Source organism: Falco rusticolus, chromosome 6 (assembly GCF_015220075.1).
Source record: "Falco rusticolus isolate bFalRus1 chromosome 6, bFalRus1.pri, whole genome shotgun sequence".
Lineage (NCBI taxonomy): Eukaryota > Metazoa > Chordata > Aves > Falconiformes > Falconidae > Falco > Falco rusticolus.
Window position 1 is genome coordinate 1 of NC_051192.1, and position 6667 is coordinate 6667.

Below are 6667 nucleotides of genomic sequence, written 5' to 3' on the forward strand. Positions count from 1 at the left end.
TTTTTTTTTTTTTTTTTTTTTTTCTTTGTACCTAGGTTCATCCGGAATTGTACGTTGACAAATCAAGGGGAGATAAACTGAAGATCAGTCTAGATGTTACTTTTCCGCATGTGCCTTGTGCTTGTGAGTCGGGCTGCTGACTGTGGAGGGATAACTTTCGTACTCACCGAGGGCCCACGAGGCTCCGTGTGCCCGCTGCTTCCAAGTGCTGCGCTGCTGCTTGGGCAACAGCCGGGGAGGAATCAGTGGTCCCTCGTGGTTACGCAGCCAGGCCTGCTGGGCGCTTAAACCAGCGCGTCCAGTCGGGCAGTATTATTTTTCTAGATTGTAAATGAGCCTGAGGCATAAACCCGTTTACATTTCTGTATGGCGGTGTACTTGTCAGAGAGCTCAGTCACACTGACGGAGCTGGCACAGGGTTCCCTTGGGACTCCAGATTTGACTGTCTTGTTGACAGGCTCGAGAGCCTGCTTTGGAAGTCACTTGGCAAGGCACAGCTTTGCCGTGAATTTTGTACTTGAATTTTGACTGTAATGCCAATGCCACGTGTCAGCCTTTCTCCAGAAGTTATAAAAGCAGAATGAGCGTTAAGAATCTGATTACCTTTTAACTAAATTCAAAACAAAGTTGCGGGATGAAGTGACTGGAAGTCCTGCAAGTCTGACTGGGTATTACTGCCGTGCATGTTATCCGCCTGTCTACCGATCGCTCCTGCCTCTTGTTCAGTTGTGGTAATTCCTTTGGGTAATGCGTTGGGCTCTAGATGTAGTGCATCTTGACTTCCTCCTGACCCCCGAGATGTTATCGGTCTTTGCCTTCCTCACATTTCACAGGGCGTGGGAAGGCCAGGGAGGCTGGAATCCTCGGCTGTTGTGTGCGGAGAAGCTGTCAGCCTTCTAAGAGAGCATGTAGCCAGCAAGCGCATCGTGGTGCTTCGGTACCGAGCTGATACCACAGGCCTCCATCTTTTTGTGAAAAGGGATCACAAGGAAATGTGCTGATGTTGAAGGGGGAGAGGTGGCGGGGGAAGAGGTAGGAGGCAGCTTTCAACCAATTTTAGGCTTAACTCCTGTGTTCCTGAACATGGTTCTGGCCTTTGAGGGGTTTGCTTTTGGCTTTTTGCCTTAAGCGCGTCTACCTTTCAGGGTAGCGCTTTCTTGGAAGTTGGAAACGGTCCTTGAACACCAAACCAAACCCCGTACCTGGGAGGGCCATTTAGCGTGCTGCACCTTGCGTTTTATTCCCTGTCGATCACTTGGCCCTAGCCGTACATGCTCTCCTGGTTTGGCATGTTCTGCTGGCTGAAAGATTCTGTCTTTTCATTTCCTCAGCTTGCCACAGGCCATGACACTTGTGTGTTCATAGACCGCTTTCCTTGCTCGCTGCTTTCAGATTTGAGCGTCGATACCACGGATGTAACAGGAAAACAGCAGCAGGACGTAGAGCACAAGCCGTTTAAACAATGCTTGGATAAAGCTGCCAGTCGTGTGACTCCAGAAGCCGACAGACACGGTAAGATGCTATTCTGCCATTCTTGGATGGATGCTCTCACAGCCTTTCCATCACCGTATGCCTGCTACGATATTCATGGGAACAAGGGACGGCTGAATTCACAGCGTTTTAAACACCACAAACTCTTGAAGAGTTTATAGGACACAAATGTATTACACTGGCAGATCAGACAAGCTCCTCTGTGTGTGTGTGCATATATATTATACTCGGTACTTTTGCGAGGCAAGTCTTTGCCCGGTCCCTCTGAAATTGGGACAAGGACTCATCGATGCATTTCAGGAGCAAAGCTGCTGAGTGAACGGGCTTTTCCTACTGGAAATCAAGCAGCTGGTCTGGCAAAACTTGACTTTGGTTGCATCTTTAAATCCTAGGAGGCTGACAGTGGGACGAGCCCTCTCTCCAGGGAAGCCTCCGCTGACTTGACCCTTAAGCCTAAAGTTGCGTCTTGCTACGTTTGCTTTGTGTGTGTTAATGGATACCTGATTCATAGATTTCAGTTGATGGATCAGTTACAAGTTGGAGTAAGTGGTCCTTGGCTACATAAACCTCTCCTCTGCATTTTTTTACATGTTATGACTTACTGTTGTACTTCAGTACAAACTGGGAACGATTCTGGTAGTGTTGCAGTCAAACAGTAATGCTGTCCCGACTTTGCAGTCTGCGTGTCTTCAGAACCTTTGGTCACTGTAGAGTATGAGCAAATGCCTCTTGCTTGCTTGCAGCTGGTACGTGGGATAACACTGCCAGTCCTGATGTGAGAGGAGAGTTCTGGGAACAGTGCGTGCGTTGGGATGTGAAGTCAGTACCATCAGATCTGGATTTTCCAACACCTGTACAAGATGTCTGAGAGGTCCCAGACCACCGAATTTGCCAGAGGGGCTAGCAGGTCCATTGAGCCTTGCGTCTTAATTCTGATTTCCTGAGCTGTGGCTTGGTTGGAGTGGCAAGATGGTGAGTGGGAAACACTTCAGATCTCTTTCATCAAGATGAGCTAAGTGTTGTCTTCTAGCTCCTACGGTACTGGCTTGAGTAGTGTTCCCAGTTGTCAGTACTGCATGTTGTACCTGCGTGAGCACCTGGTCTTCTGTGCCTGCCCACCAGTGCTGAAATACCTCTTCCTAGGCATCCGTCCTAACGCAGCCTCTCCCTCCACTCTCACCCACATATACATTTTTGGTCAGGCATCCCAGGGTGGAGGAACTAGACTCGTAACTCCTTTGCTGAAGTGCCCTCGTGTGTTCCATCCTTTGATGCTCCACTACTCTACCGAGGAAAGTGCAGGCTTCTTTCAGACCTCGTTCCCTGCTTCTCCCAAGGTGTGTGCCATGTTGTCACGTGAAGGGGGGGGGTGGGGGAGCAGTACACAGTCCTCTCAACCCAAGGTGTTTGATCTGTCTGGTAGCGCCCCAGGAAAGCTGAGACCCTTGTTCCCGACCAATCTGTCAGCATCCCAGTACAGGGACCCTTCACTGAAAAGTCCCACTGGATCGAAGGGCAATTTGCCTGTAGCAGCATTAGGGGGACCCCTCAGCGGGTCTTCCCACTTTGTTTGAATGTGTTACCCGCTGCCGGCAACTGCCAGTGCCCACAAAGGACTCGCACCAACAGTTCACGGAATAACTCTTTATAATAGGAAATTAATAACTCTTTATTAATAGGAAATCGTGACAAATTAAGGTTCATGATTGCCAGTGATAGGGCCTGTCTGCCAAAACAAGCTTGGAATTATATACAACTAAATTATAATAGCTAATAACGGCTAGCATGAGTTAGTTATTTAGCATGCACAAAACAAAGTTCTTACCCGATAGGTGTCCCTACGGGGGAGAAGACAGGTTCAGCCCATCGACGGATCCCAGAAGTTCCGATGGAGTCTTCCCTAATTTCTCCCTTCATCTGTCCACTTCTTATACTTCATAGTACATTGCATATTCATTTTCATACACAGGATTAGTTACAAGTTTCTGGCTTCTAATACAAATTAGTACGTATCCCCAGATAGCACTGCTGAAGTTCTCTGCTAACTACGCATGCTCCTCAGGCGGGGCTTTGCCTTCCTTTGGGGGGGCTGTTTGAGTTGGAGGTTGTGATCTCCCGCTAAGAATAAGGCAATTATCTTTGTCTTATTTTCAACTAATTTTCTGTTGATGTCAGTGGATTGCAACACTTTATCATCCCGTTTCCTCTCGTAGCCAGAACTTTCCTCACTTGAAGGTTTCTTTCTGCATAACTTAGGTACTGGCATTGTTTTCACTGCCTGTTCTTTGTTTCTCATCCTCCCCAAGGCTGACTACCTTGGTGAGAAGTCCCTGCGTAACAACTGTAGAGAGTGAGTCAGCTTGACCTAGCTTTGTGAACACTGAATCAGAGTTGGGTAACCGAGGAGTTTAGACAATCCCGGACACCCCCCCTGCCCCCCCCTCCCCCCCCCTTTGGACTCGTTTCCGTTCAGGACCGGTCCATTTCCATCACATCTAGGCGGAGCTTGAGTGACTTTGGTCATGCATATTGTTGTTACTAACTGGTGTTGTGTGCCCAGCGAGGTGTAGTAGTACCTTGGAGGCAGGCAGCTTTGAGGTGGAGGTGTGCGTTAGTATTACAATGGGATTATTTCAGCTGAGGAAAGTAATTTCACCATAACGGTTGGCTCAGCCACAGACATCTCCTGGATTCTTCGTGTGCCAGCTGGTGTGCAGCTTATCGGCTGTGTGGTGCCACCTGGTTCCCTTTCCTGCAGGGAGCACGACGGCCTGGCCGTGGTGTCTCCACTCCGCACCGTCCTCCGTCACCACTATCCGCAGTGCGCTGAGCTGCCAGGAGGTGTTGCTTAGGGCACTGTGGTGATACGGATTCTGTGCATGCCAACCATCCTGAAGGCCATAGCTGTATTTTACCCTAAAAAAGCTTTCCGTAATACCACGCTTCTGTTAGGACGCAGTTTGGTCGAATTCCCGCCCCTCAAGGTGATTTTCCCACACACCTGCAGGCAGCAGGACTAAGGTCATCTCCTTTTGCCTGCTTGGGCTCTGGGCTAAAATCCCTTCCCTGACTATTCTTCAGCTTTTACAGCCTTTGAGCCTTCCCTTGGGCCTGGTTGATAGCCCTTTGCCATTTCACCCTGTTCACAGCCAGCGTGAGTCTAGGTACCGACTATCTCAAAGAACTTCAGTTACACGATAAACCTGCTTTTTTGTAAATTAAGTCTAGCATTTTAATTTCAAAGGGAACTATGGGAACTCCTGTCCGCATGGTGACCTAGCATAAGCAATGATGGAAAGGTGCATCAGATGTGACCTCCGTGTCAGCTCAGTTGTGCCTCAGACAGACCGCGTTTGGCACTCCGTGGCATGCTGCGCAGCTCCAGAAATTCATGCTAGGGAAAAAATGGGCAAAAATAATAGTCATGTAGACACATGAGTTAGGAAGAAATGCTATAAATTAGGTATTTCTGTTGACTGAGGCAGTTGATCTTGCTTGTGGATCTTTGGGGTGTGAACTTGATGCTGAACGACTCGTTTTTCATTTGACATGCCGGAATTATTTTAAAAGAGATAGAAGAGAAGCTTATGAAATAGAATAGGTTATTGAGTCTTCCTAAAATGCTCACAAGGATTATGTATAAAGCCAAAGTGAAGGATGATGTAATAAAATTCTGTGCTTTACAAGTAAATGCAGTACACTTAACTAGGACCCTGCACGGAGATCAGGTTTATTTCTGTTTTTAAAATCCAAAAGAAGTTTAGGAAGTCTTAGAGGTTGGTATTGTGGGAAATAAATGGCTCTTCCACAAAAAATTCCACGTCAGCAAGGCTCTTTGAACAATTCTTTTTGAAATCGGTTCTAACTACAGCCAGTTAGCAGTTTAATGTTGAAATGTATACTTGCTCTCCTATAAAGCAGTATTTCGTTTGCATTTCAGTGCTGTGAGTCTTGACAAATTTGGGAAGAGCCCGAGGGAAATTTTTCATCCTGAGATACAGAAGGTAGGAGGCGACTTCTTTTTTTTTGTTTGGTTGTGGCTTTTTATTCTTTTCTGGAAAAATAAGTCGTTAGGTGTAAATGCTAGTGGTTTGTTCCTTTCGGTAGCAGGATAGTAATGAGGAGTAGGGTTACAGTTACAAAATAAGCTGTCTTTATCGGTTGAACTGGCTACTTTGAAATTAAACAAATATACGAGTATGTTCCAGGGGGTTTTGTGCTGTCTTCAGTACCAGTGTGCTAAAGATACTGATTTGTTTACAGGATTTATTTGCTCTTGAAGAGCAAGAGGTAAATGAGGTAAATGTAAACTTTTCACTCCTAGCACTTACTTAGTGACTTATAACAACTTGGGTATCGATTGCTTATTGCAGTAAAAAAATGTGGTATTTCTGTGCAAATATGAGATCGAAAATCATTTAAAGCACCGGCATAATATATCCTATTAATAGATGAGCAACTTAGTGCTATCATAAAATTCATAATCTGTGATCAAAAGTAAATTATTAGGTATCTGCTACTTGAGCATGCAATAGAGCTGGTATGAAGTGTATATTCCCGTGTGTAGGGCGTATACAAAAGATGTATAAAAAAGTCCTTAGAGGAAACATTGTTTTAGGTCTTTTGTTTGATTGTCTGTTTATCCTGTACTATTTGGTTTTATTTCTCAGGGACCTGTGAATTTTAAATTTGGAGTCCTTTATGCTAAGGGTGGGCAGCTTACAGATGATGAAATGTTCAGCGATGGTGAGTTTTTCACCTTTTTCTTGGCTGACGGTTGCATCAAATATTGAGCTTCACTGTGAGTACAAACAGTCACAGTCGTGACCCTCTTAGAATTCATCTTAGGAGCCTTGAAGATTTGTATATAAATCAAATTGTTATACTGGATAAACTGTTTCTTTTTCTCTAGTGTGCATTCCCACAATTAAGTGGTGTCGAGCTGAAGGGGACTACAATGGAATGGGGATGGAGCCGTTTGGACCGAGTCTTGAAGATCTCTTCAGTTTTTGTTCAAGGAAATTTAGTCTCGAGACAGTCCTATTACTCGCTGACCAAATGGTAGGAACCTGCTTTGTTGATCTTGACGGTGCAGTATGTTGGAATATTCAGATTCCTTGAGAGATCAGAACCAAATACGTTGTTTCTGTAATTTAGAGGTGAATAGGCCTGTTAT

The 6667-nt window shown here is 45.7% G+C and overlaps 1 long non-coding RNA gene across 2 annotated transcripts; it reads left to right on the forward strand.

Annotated features, from left to right (window-relative positions):
• The first annotated feature begins 93 nt into the window (after positions 1–93).
• LOC119149688 lies at positions 94–6401 on the forward strand. Of its 2 annotated transcripts, XR_005104832.1 has the most exons (5): positions 94–728; positions 854–1032; positions 1393–1512; positions 5432–5495; positions 6162–6401. It is a non-coding gene; the product is annotated as an uncharacterized LOC119149688 (long non-coding RNA). The 2 variants fall into 2 exon arrangements; XR_005104833.1 differs by lacking the exons at positions 94–728; positions 854–1032; positions 1393–1512 and adding an exon at positions 4553–4655.
• The last annotated feature ends 266 nt before the right edge of the window (positions 6402–6667 follow it).